The following is a 15,288-nucleotide window of genomic DNA, read 5'->3' as shown; positions in this document are numbered from 1 at the left end:
AATTTGTCATTTAAGTTAAAGTTAAGTGTTGACTTTTAAATCTCAGATAAACTTGATGTTCCTATTAACTTTTAATTAGCCTTATTTTCCCAGGAATCAAAGTCAGCCAAAGGTTGAGGCAGCCAAAAGGGCTTAGAATTTTCCAAATTTTGTCAGATTTTCAACCAAATTTTCAGAATTAAATGATGACACAGAGAAGACTCACACAAGACCCACTTTTTATTGATAGCAAGTGATGAATCTGTCATCTTGAACATTTTTACATTGTCATTATACACAGTAATCCTGGGACTTATCAGGCAGTTATCTCTGAAATCAAGATTAGCGTAACTGATGTTCATAGAAGTTATGCACACCCCTGGCTAAAGGGAGTGGTCTTAAACTTAGAATAGTTAGTGGCTTCTCTGAAGAAAGAGCCCAGGTTGTACAGCAAAGATAATACATTTATTATCTGACATGCCCACACTATATTCTCTTACCATAGCTTTCATGAAAGTGGATAGAAAACAACATTAAGCCCTCAAAACAAGGCTAAATGCATCAGTCAGTGTTTAGTCAGGAAAATGGAAACCAAGCTGAGTATTTTAGCTACTTGCAGTGTCAAAGAAAGTGATTCACAGGAGCTTACTTGGAAGTCACCTCAAACCTCACATCCCCATCTGCCTATGGGTCTATCAGCTGCTGCTGAAGGAAAATAATGTCTTCCCTTTCTTTTCCACCCTTCAAATATCATTCAGATGACTCTTTTTGATGAAACATAAACAAGAAATGTCAAAGGAATATGGGAAATATGGTTTTCAGTTTTCTAGCCATTGGGATACAAGTTAGAGTTTAGAACATTTGAGATGGTGGTAAGGATCAATGGACAACATTGGTATACTCAGAAAGAAAGACAAACCACCTCAGAACAGACAAGAAGGGTGTCAAGAAGTATTCATCTATACTATATCATTGAAAAGTACAGGTCTAGAGATTGCTGCCAATTATAATACGAACAAGATAATGCATAGCACGGCAATTAGGTAAACCAATGAAAGAAAAATAATGGAGGAAGAAGGAAGGAAGGAGGGAGGGAGGGAAGGGGAAAAGATGACAAATAATAGTGAGTCCCTAAAAAGAAGAACTCATTCTGGAAGAAAACACTACCCAGAGGATGAAATAAAACCTACAAATGCTTCAAGCTATAGAAGAACTTAATAATGGAAACTCAATAAAACTTGAAGAATTCCAAATCTAGATGGCAAAACAAAAGAATAAGATGAAAATAAAAATCTTAGAGTGAAGAAAGCAAGTTGAAAATTAAAAGACCATTAAAGATTTAATTATTGTATAAGAAAAAGCAAGGATATAAATAGACTTGCTAAGAATCAAATTATTGGAATTCAGCAGAGGCCTAAGGTAATAACAGCAAAGGTGTAAGAAACATTTAAAGAAATTAGATAAGAGATGACTGATACATGGGAAATTTCAGGTCTGGAGAACAATCGCAAAAACTTGATTTTTAATCTCCCTCTCACTCACTTCCCCCAAAAAACATGACATCAACAAGTAGGAAAAATTCAGCATTTCTAGGAAACTGAGAAATCACAACCTTCAAATTATCTGTAACTAGAGAGGAAAAAAAGGAAAGGAAACCCAGAGCTCTTGCCACAGCAATCCTCTAAGTGTCAAGCATGGAGAAGGGAAGGCTTAAAAGACTCCATGTAGAAAAGCAGAAGACCACTTTTAGAAAGAGAAATTGCAAGAATAAATGCCCAAATAAGGAACCCGGACCAGGACATCATAGTTTACAGCCTTAAATAGGGGAAAGGAACCAGAAGGGGCAGCTTAGAAGAATGATTGCTTGTAAGAAGAATTAGATATACACAGAGGCAATATACCTTGGAGAAGACCCAGTGAAGAAAAGGAGGAAATGAGATGGTGAAATCAAGAATTTTTCCGGCCAGCCCCATGGCTTAGCAGTTAAGTGCGCATGCTCTGTTATTGGCGGCCCAGGTTCGGATCCCGGGTGCGCACTGATGCACCGCTTCTCCGGCCATGCTGAGGCCACATCCCACATACAGCAACTAGAAGGATGTGTAATTATGACATACAACTATCTACTGGGGCTTTGGGGTGAAAAAAGGAGGAGGATTCACAATAGATGTTAGCTCAGAGCCAGTCTTTCTCAGCAAAAAGAGGAGGATTAGCCTGGATGTTAGCTCAGGGCTGATCTTCCTCACAAAGAAGAAAAAGAAATTAAGAATTTTTCAGAAATGAAAAATCAAGTAGAGATACAGGCCGTGTCCCAAGTTTGGTGAGGCTGCAATTGGGCTTTGTGATTGGATAGGCCTTTGGCTGTGTTCCACTGTTGGACGAGGTCATTGGCCAGGCTCTCAGGTTGAGCAGGGCCTCCAGATGTACCTGCAGTTGGGTGGCGCTTGAGACTGTGCTCTGTTATTAGCTGTCATCACACTACGAAGTCTAGCGTGCAGCCCCACCTACATGCAGAATCAAATCAGCATCACCATTTGTAAGGAAGCACAGCACGAGGCTCCACCCAACCAAGAGCAATTGTGGAGCACAGCCCACAGTCTTGCCCAATTGCAGAATCCAACCAGTGACACCACCCTGCCAGGGAACACAGCCTGCAACCATGCCCAACCAGAAGTGATAGCAGAGCACAGCTAGTGGCCCCATCTGACAGTAGAATAGCTCCAACAGCCACACCCAACCAGGGAGCCCAGCCAGCAGTAACCAGCCCACCTCCAAGCATGGGCAGTGGCTTCACTCAACTAGAGACACTGGTATCAAGTCCAGCCTACACATGGACACTACTAGCTGACCCAGCCAGGACCCTAAGCTGAGACTGATGAAAGCCTTTCCCTATCAAAGCTAACCTGTAAAGTCTGGAAGAGGACAACATTTATTCAAAAGTGCAGATACCAATGCAAAGATACAAGAATCACAAAGAACCAGGTAAACATGACACCACCAAACAAAACTAATAAAATTCAACAATTGAGCCTAAAAAGGTCTAACAAAGAATTCAGAATAATCCTCTTAAAGGAGTTCAACAAACTAAAAGAACACACAGACAACTTAACAATAATTTTGTTGTTTTGTTTTCCTAATTGGAAAACAATGCATAAACCAAATAAGAAGTTCAACAAAGAAATGAAAACCACACACACACACAAAAAAAAACACCAGAAATCCTGGAGCTGAAGAATACAATGACTGAAATGAAGAATTCAATAGAGAGGTTCAACAATAGACTCAACCAAGCAGAAGAAAGAATTGATGAACTTGAAGATAAATATTTGAAATTATTCAGTTAGAGGAACAAAGACAAAAAAGAATGAAAAAGAGTAAAGAAAGTATATAGGCCTTATGGAACAGCGTAAAAGAAACAATATAAGCATTACGGGAATCCAAGGAGAAGAGAAGGAGAAAGGGAAATAAAGTCTATTTAAAGAAATAATTGCTGAAAATTCCTAAAACTTTAGGAGAGAAATGTACATCCAGATTTATGAGGCCCAATGGACCCAAATAGTTTGAACCTGAAAAGGGCTACAAAGAGACACATTATAATCAAACTGTCAAACTTAAAGACAAAAAGAATTTTGAAATCAGGAAGAGAAAGTGACTCATCACATACAAGGGAGCCCCCATAAGACTATGAGAAGATTTCTCAGCAGAAACTTTGCAGGCCAGGAGGGAATGGGATGATATATTCAAAATATTGAAAGAAAAAACTGTCAACCAAGAATACTACACCTGTCAAAGATGTCCTTCAGAAATAAAGAAGATATAAAGACTTTCCCAAACAAACAAAACCTGAGACAGTTCATCTCCACTAGACCTGTCTTACAAGAAATGCCAAAGGGCATTCTAGAAGTTAAAATGAAAGGATGCTAATTAACATCATAAAAGCATGTGAATATGTAAGACACTGGTGAATATGTAACACCCACTGGTTAAAAAAAAGTGTATTGAAAATAACTATAACCATAGTAATTTGTTATTGGATACACAATAAGAAAGATGTAAATTGTAAAATCAATAACCCAAAATGTGAAGGAGGGAGAAGTAAAAGTATAAAGTTTCTGTATGCTATTGAAGTTAAGTTGTAATCAGCTTAAAATAGAATCTTATAACTATAAGATATTTTATGTAAGCCTTATGGTAACCACAAAGGAAAAGCCAAGGTAGACACAAAAAAGATTGTGATAAAGGGGTCATAAAATCCTTCCATAAAAAGTCATCAAATCACACAAGAAGACAGCAATGGAGGAAGAAAGAAATAAAGATCTACAAGACTGTCAGAAATCAATTAAGAAAAAGGAAATAGTAAGTACTTACCTATCAATTACTTTAAACATAAATGTATTAAATTCTTCAATCAAAAGACACAGGATAGCTTAATGGACAAAAAAACAAGATCCACCAATATGCTGCCAACAAGAGGCTCACTTTAGCTTTAAGGACACACATAAGCTGAGAGTGAAGAGACGGAAAAAGATAGTCCAATCCAATGGTAACCAAACAAAGCAGGGATCACTATACTTATATCAGACAAAACAGACTTTAAGGTAAAGATGGTCACAAGAGAAAAAGAAGGTGATTAAGCAATAGTAAAGGAATCAATTAATCAAGAAGATATAATAATTGTAAATATTTGTGCACCCAACATTGGAATACCTAAATATATAAAGCAAATACTAACAGAACTAAAAGGAGAAATAAACAGCAATACAATAATAGTTGGGAACTTTAATACCTCACTCTCAAAAATGGATAACCATCCAGACAGAAAATCAATAAGGAAAGAGCAGATTTGAACAACACTATAGACCAAATGGACCTAACAGACATATACAAAACATTATATCCAACAGCAGCAGAATACACATTCTTCTCAAGTGTACACAGATTATCTGCTCAGATAGATCATATGTTAGACCACAAAACCAGTCTCAACAAATTCAAGATAGAAATTATATCAAGTACCTTTTCTGATTAAATTAGTATGAAACCAGAAATTAATAGTAGGAGGAAAGCTGGAAAATTTACAAAGACAAGGAATTAAACAACACATTCCTGGACTACCAGTGGATCAAAAAGGAAATCAAAAAATATTTTAAAACAAATGAAAACTGGAACACAACATAACAAAACTCATAAGGTGCAGGAAAAGCAGTATTTAAAGGAAAGTTTATATCTATAAATGCATCCATCAAGAAAAAATAAAGATCTCTAATAAATAACCTCACATTACAACTTAAGGAACCAGGAAAAGAAGAACAAATTAAGCCCAAAGTTATCTGAAGGAAGGATAAAATAAAGATCAAAATAAATAAAATAGAAAGTAGGAAAACAATATAAAAGGTTAACAAAACTAAGAGTTGGTTCTTTAAAAAGATAAACAAAATTGACAATCCTTTAGCTAGACTAAGAACAAAAGAGAGAGGACTCAAATAAATAAAATTATAAATGAAAGAGAAGACATTACAACTGACATCACAGAAATACAAAGGATCGTGAGACTAACATGCAAAATTATACTAATATTGGATAATCTATTAAAAAAAGAATAAATTCCTAGAAGATGTAACCCACCAAGATTGAATCATGAGGAAATAGAAAATCTGAACAGACTGGTAATGATTAAGGAGATTGAATCAGTAATCAAAAACTCACAACAAAGAAAAGCCCAGAATTACATGGTTTCACTGGTGAATTCTAACAAGCATGTAAAGAAAAATGAACACCAATCCTTCTCAAACTCTTCCAGAAAATTGAAGAAAAAGAAACTCTCCCAAACTCATTTCATAAGGCTATCATCATCTTGACACTAAAGCCAGATAAGGACACTATAAGAAAAAGAAAAAAAAACTACAAGCCAATATACTTGAAGAATATAGGTGCAAAAATTCTCAACAAAATACTAACAAACCAAATTCAATAGCACATTAAAAGGTCATACACCAGGGGCCGGCCTGGTGGTGCAGCAATTAAGTGTGCACACTCTGCTGCGGTGGCCCGGGGTTCACCGGTTCGGATCCTGGGCACACACCGAAACACTGATTGGCAAGCCATGCTGTGGTGGCGTCCCATATAAAGTGGAGGAAGATGGGCATGGATTTTAGCCCAGGGCCAGTCTTCCTCAGCAAAAGAAGAGGAGGATTGGCAGATGTTAGCACAGGGCTGATCTCCTCACAAAAAAAAAAAAAAGTCATACACCAGGATCCAGTAGAATTCATCCCTGGGATTCAAGGATGGTTCATCATATGCAAATCAATAGATTTGATACATCATATTAATAGAAAGAAAGATAATCATATGATAATATCAATAGATTCAGAAAAAGCATTTGACAAAATTCAACATCTTTTCATATAATAATTCTCAACAAATTGGGTAGGGAAGGAACATATCTCAACATAATAAAGGTCATATATGACAAGCCCACAGCAAACATCATACTTCATGGTGAAAACTTGAAAGCTTTCTCTCTAAGATCAGGAACATAACAAAGGTGCCCACCTTCACCACTCCTATTCAACATGGTGCTAGAGGGATTAGCCAAAGCAATCGGGTGAGAAAAAGAAGTAAAAAGCATTCAAATCAGAAAGGAAGAAGTAAAATTGTCTGTGTTGGCAGATAACATGATCTTATACAAAGAACATCCTAAAGACTCCATTAAAAAAAAATACTGTTAGAATTAATCAATGAATTCAGTAAAGTTACAGGATACAAAATCAATATACAAAAATCGATAGCATTTCTATACATTAACAATGAAATATCTGACAAAGTAATAAAGAAAACAATCTCATTTACAATGGTATCAAAAAGAATAAAATACTTTGGAATAAATTTAACCAAGGAAGTAAAAGATCTCTATACTGAAAATTATAAGACACTGATGGAAAAAATTGAAGAAGACATAAATAAATTGAAAGGTATCCATGTTCATGGGCCAGAAGATTTAATATTGTTAAAATATCCACACTGCCCAAAGCCATCTTAGATTCAATGCAATCCCTATCAAAATTCCAATGGCATTCTGCACAGAAACAGAACAAAAAATCCTAAAATTTGTATAGAATCACAGAAGACCCCAAATAGTCAAAGTAATCTTGAGAAAGAAGAATAAAGCTGGAGGCATCACATTTCCTGATTTCAAACTATATTACAAAACTATAGTAATCAAAACAGTATGGCACTGGCATGAAAACAGAAACATAGACCAACGGAACAGAATCAAGAGCCCATAAATAAACCCACTCTTATATTGTCAACCAATACTTGACAAAAGAGCCAAGAATACTCGACAGGGAAAGGATAGCCTTGTTGATAAATGATGTTGGGAAAACTGGATATTCACACTCAAAAAAATGAAACTGGACCCCTATCTTTTACCACTCATAAAATCTCAAAATGGTTTAAAGATTTAAACATAAGACCTGAAACTATAAAACTCCTAGAAGAAAACATAGGTAATAAGCTCCTTGACACTGGTCTTGACAATGAGTTTTGGGATATAATGTCAAAAGCCCAAGCAACAAAAGCAATAATCAACAAATGGGACTACATCTAACTACAAAGCTTCTGCCTAGCAAAAGAAACAATCAACAAAAGGAAAAAGCAATCTACAGAATGGGAGAAAATTTTGCAAACTATATATCTGATGAGAGGTTAATATTCAAAATATACAAGGAACTCATAGAACTCAATAGCAAAAAAATAAATAATCTAATTAGAAAATGTGCAAAAGACCTGAATAGATATTTTTCCCAAGAAAATATACAAATGGTCAACAGATACATGAAAAGCTGCTCAACATCACTAATCATGAGGGAAATGCAAATCAAAACCACAATGAGGTATTACCTCATACCTGTTAGAATGGCCATTATCAAAAAGACAAGAGATACCAAGAGCCGGTGAGGATTCTATGAAATGGGAAACTTTGTACACTGTTGGCAGAAATGTAAATTGGTACAGCCACTATGAAAAACAGTATGGAAGTTCCTCAAGAAATTAAAAATAGAACTACCAGGGGCCAGTCCAGTGGCGTAGAGGTTGAGTTCACATGCTCTGCTTCAGTGGCCCAGGGTTCACATGTTTGGATCCCTGGCACTGACCTACCAACCACTTATCAAGCTATGCTCTGGCAGGCATCCTACATATAAAGTAGAGGAAGATGGGCAAGGATGTTAGTCCGGGGCTAATCTTCCTCAGCAAAAAGAGGGGGATTGGCAACAGACATCAGCTCAGGGCTAACCTTCCTCACACACACAAAAAAATAGAACTACCATATAATCCAGCAATTCCACTTGAGGCGTATATCCAAAGAAAATGAAAACACTCTCTTAAAAAGTCACTTGCACCCACCATGTTCATTGCAGTATGATTCACAATATCCTAGTCATGGAAACAACATAAGTGTCAACAAATGAATGGATAATGGATATATGGCATATATATACAACGGGATATTATTTAGCCATAAAAAAGAAGGAAATCCTGTCATTTTCAACAAAATGGATGAAACTTGAGGGCATTATGCTAAGTTAAGTAAGTCAGATAGAAAAAGACTTTAGTTATTTGAAAACTGAACAGATTTAACAGGAGCATCACAAAAACATATTCCGGTTCTAACATCTCAAGGCCCAGTGCTTCGAAGACCAACAGGACTTTAAAATGCAGATGCGTGAAGCTAATGGTGGAGTTCCTAGGGCCAAATAAAGTCTGAGTCTTCATCATTCTAGAGAGGAACGAAGAGCTAGCAATGGAGGTGGAGAAGGGTCGAGGAGGATCCAAGACACAAGCTGGCATAACCACTGCAAATGAAAGAGGTGTGTCAGGGGAGAGGGAGAGGAGGAAGTGCAAGACACAGAGGGAAAGCAGGCAATTAGAGGCAGTTTGACTTCCTTCAAGTTTCAGAAAATTCTGGAAACATGACTAAGGTTCACAATTTATAAATAAAAGTAGGAGATAGAGAAAGTATAAGAGATTGGCTATGTGGTGAAAGGCTCTGAGACTTGGCATGGAGGAAATACTTGTAGTGCAAAGGAGGAACTGGTGTGAGATGTTACCAACTTAATTCAAGTCAAGACATGGAAGTTTAAGTGTCTTTAACTTGTTTATGCACTAAACAAATAATATAATGTATTCAGTGCTCAGTCTGTGCTCAGCATTGTACAATGGTCCAGGAACATGATGGAGAGTAGAGGCACATGTGCTTACCCTGACAATGTTCCCTAATGATGACTCCCCACTTATGTAAGACCTTGACAAAATGCTAATGATTTCACAACACAGGAGACCTTTACTGGCTGAAACCTATGCAACCACATGTACAATTAATGCCAACTAATAGGAACAACGAATAAAAAGGCATTTTCTTCCCTACTCTGAGCCTTATACTTGGTGGTACTTTGGGGGCAGAAAGGTGAAATTTATTTTTGCAGTGTACTCAGTTCTTAACTGGGCTGAATTCATTCATGAGTACGCCCAGCAGGCTGTCTCACAGAAAACAGCCACACTAATTCTGTAAGCTTAGCTTCAGGCTTTAGAATATTCCAGTGGCACAACTGCACTTAGAATACAATCACAGACATTTGTGATTTTCTTATTATTTTCAGAACTACATAGCGGCCACTTGAGTAAATGTTAAAGAGAAGAAAGGACTTATTGGCGGCTCCGTGGCATCTATAAATGCAACACAGGAAATTTTAATAATTTAAGCTGTTTACTTACAGCATTGTCGGGTTGAGGTTGAGTAGAAACTTTAATTCCCTTTCAAAATAAAAGAAAAATATTTTTCCTGTAGTCTACTGCAGTGAAAGCAAAAAAAAATACTCCCAATTCCTCACCTCATTACCCATCATCCACTCTAGCTGTTGGAAAAGACACAAATGTTCAATTATTTCTGTCAGCCATACCCACCTCTTGAGATGATCGTGCACATAATTCTCTTAAACCAATTTCTTGTAGATTGTAGAGGGCGTATATCTTGGCACTGTACAATTGTGATGGAAGTCTCCCAAACAGCCTTCTCACTAATCCCTTTGGCCATCTTTATCATAATAAATGTGCTAAACCCAGTAAGTAAAAAACAACCTCTAGTGAATCTCTTTCTCAACATATGTGCATGCTGGGTAACCATGTTGATAAATGGTCATGTCCTTATGCTTCAGACAAACAGTGCGGCTGTATCTTTCCATAACAAACATCCAGGAATACAGAGAGAATTTCATTTCAATCAATGTTGCCTTGAAAATCTCCAAAGGAAATTGATAACATGTAACTTTGGACGTTAAATTATTAATGGTTGTTACGGGCTAAAATGAAACATGAAATCAGGATAAAAGCCCACAGTGAAACTGAGTTTATAGGAAGTATTACAAAATTAAGAAAAAAGAAATATAGCATCAATAATTCAACAACGTGGTAGATTCAACGTACAACCCACACCGCAAGAAAAATCACAGTTTCTGGCTTTGAGAGTTTTAGGAAAATGATTTTTTTTTATTGGAAAGAGTAGCAGGGATATGTGTCTCTTAATCTTTTTCCTTCTACTCTGGAATTAACGAAAACAAGAAGGGAGAAGCAATGAATTTAAGAGACATCAAGAAGGTGATTTTATCTGTCAAGAGGACACCAGCTTTGTTAAAAGTCACATAGAAAGATAAAAATGTATAGAAAATTCTGACTTTCTACCACAAAATAGAAATAGTCATTTTATTAGAGATAATACAATTATTTTTAGATCATGAAAGAAGAATGAGTTCTGAAAGGAAAATGTCAGAGGTGGTCAGCAAGGACCCCTTAAGTATAAACATTAAATGCAAATACTAAAGTATATTTTTAATTCCTCCCTAGACATTCAAGGCCAATAAATACTTATGCTCTTCTCCCCACTCTGTTGGGCTGGGCCCTGACATTGTACAGTACCAAAGTCAGAAGTGGGACAGCTTTGGTGTCCTGCTAAATGGGCTACGTTCCTACTGAATGCTTCACCATAGTTCTCCCAGCACTTGACAGTCACTTTCTGCCTCCTTCTGTGGACAGGCCCATGGACAGCAAGTGGGTTAGGGCCTCAGTGAAGAGTCTTTTCCACTCTTCAGCCAGTGCAGGCTGTTCTGGGGGAAGAGGGAGAATCCGCCTCTGCCCCTTCCCTTAACGTTCTTCTGGCTGGCCAAATAATCAACAAGACAGGTTAGCAGGAGAAAATAATACCAAGTTTAATAACATGTATACATGGGAGAAACTCAGAAATGAGCAACTCGTCCCTCTGTCTAAGCTGCTTGCTTAAGTATTGTAGCTAAAGGCGAGGAAGGTGTTGGGGGTGGGTAGTGGTCTGGGACTTCAGAGGGCAAGAAGACAATTCTTTTCAGGGTCATCTATAGATAATGTGGTCAGGGAGAGACAGAATTTTTTGATAAAAGGGGCTTGGTGCCCCTCCCATTGTAACATCTATTTTACATTATCATTACAGCCATCATGATAGAAGATCTGTTCCAAGAAGGAGCCACCATGTCAAATTCTTTAGGCAGTTAGTGGGGGAGGTCAAATGTCCTTCAGAGAAAACAATCGATGTAAAGAGATATATTTCAGGGTGGCCAAATCTTGATCTCTCACACTGTGTAACTATCTATACACAAGTTTCATAGCAATATGTAGCATAGCTGGTCTCTAGGCCTCTTCTGAACTAGCAGGCTGGGTAATTTTCACTGCCTTCTCTCAGCTCTGTTCGTGCTACAGAGTCAGTAGTCTCAAGCCCCCCTAGGATTAGGAATTCTGCTCCAGGCTCTTCTTGCTTTGTGTTTGCCTCAGACGTGTCCTATATCACCTCCAAGACTCTAATCTCATTAAAGGCAGACTTATAGCAGAGCCACTGGGATTATATTCTCATTAAAATAAATGCTAAATGAATGACTATATTCCTTTCAGTAGCCTTAGACCAACATGTGGAATATTTAGCTGCCACTTGAAGGACCAAGATAAGACAAGTGATTGGCATCTGCTTACCCTTTCTAGACTTTAGTTTCCTTGTCTGTAACATGAAGGAGGTTGATTTAGACACTTTGATGATCCAAGTATTGTTCATCTCTTGCTACTCTATACCCTACCCTCAGCCCTACACACCAGAAAACCTCATCTATTTGTCCTTTTCCAACCACATCACACTCTCTCATGCCTCTGAGCAAATGTTTATGCTATTCCCTTGCCTGATGGATCCTCACCCCACTGAAGATGCTGTCTTCCAATTCTTCTAGTGTTACTCACCCTTTTGTGACTCAGCTCAGACATCCAACCCTTCAAGAAACTTCACCCACTTCCTCTCCTTTACCACAAGCATCGCCAATTTGGATCTGGGTTCCTCCTCTTTTTTTCTTCGGTGAGGAAGATTAGCCCTGAGCTAACGCCTGTTGTTAATCCTCCTCTTTTTGCTGAGGAAGGTTGGCCCTGGGCTGACATCCATGCCCATCTTCCTCTACTTTATATGTGGGACGCCTGCCAAAGCACAGCTTTGACAAGTGGTGCATAGGTCTGCAGCCGGGATCTGAACCTGCGAATCCCAGGCCGCCAAAGTGGTGCAAACTTAACCACTATGTCATTGGGCCAGCCCATGGGCTCCTCCTCTTAACTCTCATAACACACTGAGCATGTTTTTTGGGTTTTTTGTAAGATCAACCCTGAACTAACATCCATTACCAATCTTCCTTTTTTTGCTGAGGAAGATTAGCCCTGAGCTAACATCCATGCCCACCTTCCTCTCTTTTGTATATGGGATGCTGCCACAGCATGGCTTGATGAGCGGTGCATAGGTCCATGCCCAGGATCCAAACCTGTGAACCCCGGGTCACTGAAGTGGAGCTCACGAACTTAACCACTATGCCACCAGGCCAGCCCCTGAGCATGGTTTTTTTTTTAATTATTTTATTGAGGTCATCTTGGCTTACAACATTGTGTAAATTTCAGGTGTACAATCACTGTATTTCAATTTCTGTACAGACTACATCATGTTCCCCACCAACAGTCCAATTTTTATCTGTCACCACACATATGTACCCCTTTACCCCTTTTACCCTTCCCCTACCCCCTTCGCCTCTGGTAACTGTTACTCTGTTCTCCTTATCTATGTGTTTGTTTATCTTCCACATATGCGTGAAATCATATGGTATTTGTCTTTGTCTGACTTATTTAGCTCAGCATAATACCCTCAAGGTCCATGTATGTTGTTGCAAATGGCACAATTTTATCTTTTTTATGGCTGAGTGGTATTCCATTGTATACATATACCACATCTTCTTTATCCATTCATCTATTGATGGGCACTTGGGTTTTCTCCATGTCTTGGCTGTTGTGAATAATACTGCAATGAACATAGGGGTCCATATATGTTTTTGAATTATTGATTTCATGTTCTTTGGATAAATACCCAGTAGTGGAATAGCTGGATCATATGATATTTCTATTTTTAATTTTTTGAGAAATCTCCATACTTTTTTCCATAGTGGCTGCACCAGTTTGCATTCCCACCAGCAGTGTATGAAGATTCCCCTTTATCCACAACCTCTCCAACACTTGTTATTTCATGTTTTGTTAATTACAGCCATTCTGAGGGATGTCAGGTGATATCTCATTGTAGTTTTGATTTGCATTCCCCTAATAATTAGTGATGTTGAACATCTTTTCATGTGCTGTTGGCCATCTGTATATCTTCTTTGGAAAAATGCCTGTTCAGATCCTCTGCCTATTTTTTGATCAGGTTGTTCATTTTTTTTGTTGTTGAGTTCAATGTGTTCTTTATATATTTTGGAAATCCCTTGTCAGATATATGATTTGCAAATATTTTTCTCCCAGTTGTTGCGTTGTTTTTTCATCTTGTTGATGGTTTCCTTTGCCTTGCAGAAGGTTTTTAGTTTGAGGTGGTTCCATTTGTTCATTTTTTCTTTTGTTTCCTTTGCCTGAGTAGACACGGTATTTGAAAAGATACTGTTAAGATTCATGTCAAAGTGTACCATCTGTATTTTCTTCTAGGAGTTTTATGGTTTCAGGTCTGACACTCAAGTCTTTAATCCATTTTGAGTTAATTTTTGTGTATGGAGTAAGATAATGGTTTACTCTCATTCTTTTGCACGTGGCTCTCCAGTTTTCCCAACACCATTCATTGAAGACACTTTCCTTTCTCCATTGTATGGTCTCGGCTCCTTTGTCAAAGGTTAGCTGTCCATAGATGTGTGGCTTTATTTCTGGGCTTTCAGTTCTGTTCCATTGATCTGTGTGTCTGCTTTTGTGCCAGTACTATGCTGTTTTGATTACTATAGCTTTGTAGTATCTTTTGAAATCAGGGAGCATGATACCTCCAGCTTTGTTCTTTTTTCTCGGGATTGCTTTGCCTATTTGGAGTCCTTTGTTATTCCATGTAAATTTTAGGATTCTTTGTTATATTTCTGTGAAGAATGTCATTGGAATTATGATTGGGATTTCATTGAATTTGTAGATTGCTTTAGGTGATATGGACATTTTAACTATGCTTATTCTTTCAATCCATGAGCATGGAATATCTTTCCATTTCTTTATATCTTCTTTGATTTCTTTCAATAATGTCATTGTTTTCAGTGTACAGGCCTTTCATCTCCTTGGTTAAATTTATTCCTAGATACTTTATCCTTTTTGTTGCAATCATAAATAGGATTGTATTCTTGATTTCTCTTACTGCTATTTTGTTGTTAGTGTATAGAAAATCAACTAATTTTTGTATGTTGATTTTGTACTCTGCAACTTTACTGTATTTTTTGATTATTTCTAATAGTTTTCTGGTGGATTCTTTAGGGTTTTGTCTATATAGAATCATGTCATCTGTAAATAGTGACAGTTTTATTTCTTCCTTTCCTATTTAGATACCTTTTATTTCTTTTTCTTGCCTAAATGCTCTTTCTAAGTCTTCCAGTACTATGTTGAATAAGAGTGGTGAGAATGAGCATCCTTGTCTTGTTCCTGTTCTCAGAGAAATGGCTTTCAGTTTTTCACCATTGAGTATGATGTTGGCTGTCAGTTTGACCCCAAGTATGTTTTAATCATAACATTTATGCCATCCTATATAATTGTTTGCTTTCTTGTCCCCTCCCCCACTGGACTGTAATCTTCTGGGCAGCAACTGTGTACATTTATGCACCCTTAGCACCTGACAAACTTTCTGGAGGAAGTTAGGAACTCAGTAAATGTAATAGGATGAACTGAATGGAAAGTGATGGATGGAAAAAAGTACAAGTTACATTGTGTCTG

This window comes from Diceros bicornis, chromosome 40 (genome assembly GCF_020826845.1).
Source record: "Diceros bicornis minor isolate mBicDic1 chromosome 40, mDicBic1.mat.cur, whole genome shotgun sequence".
Lineage (NCBI taxonomy): Eukaryota > Metazoa > Chordata > Mammalia > Perissodactyla > Rhinocerotidae > Diceros > Diceros bicornis.
Note: the sequence above shows the minus strand (reverse complement) of the source record.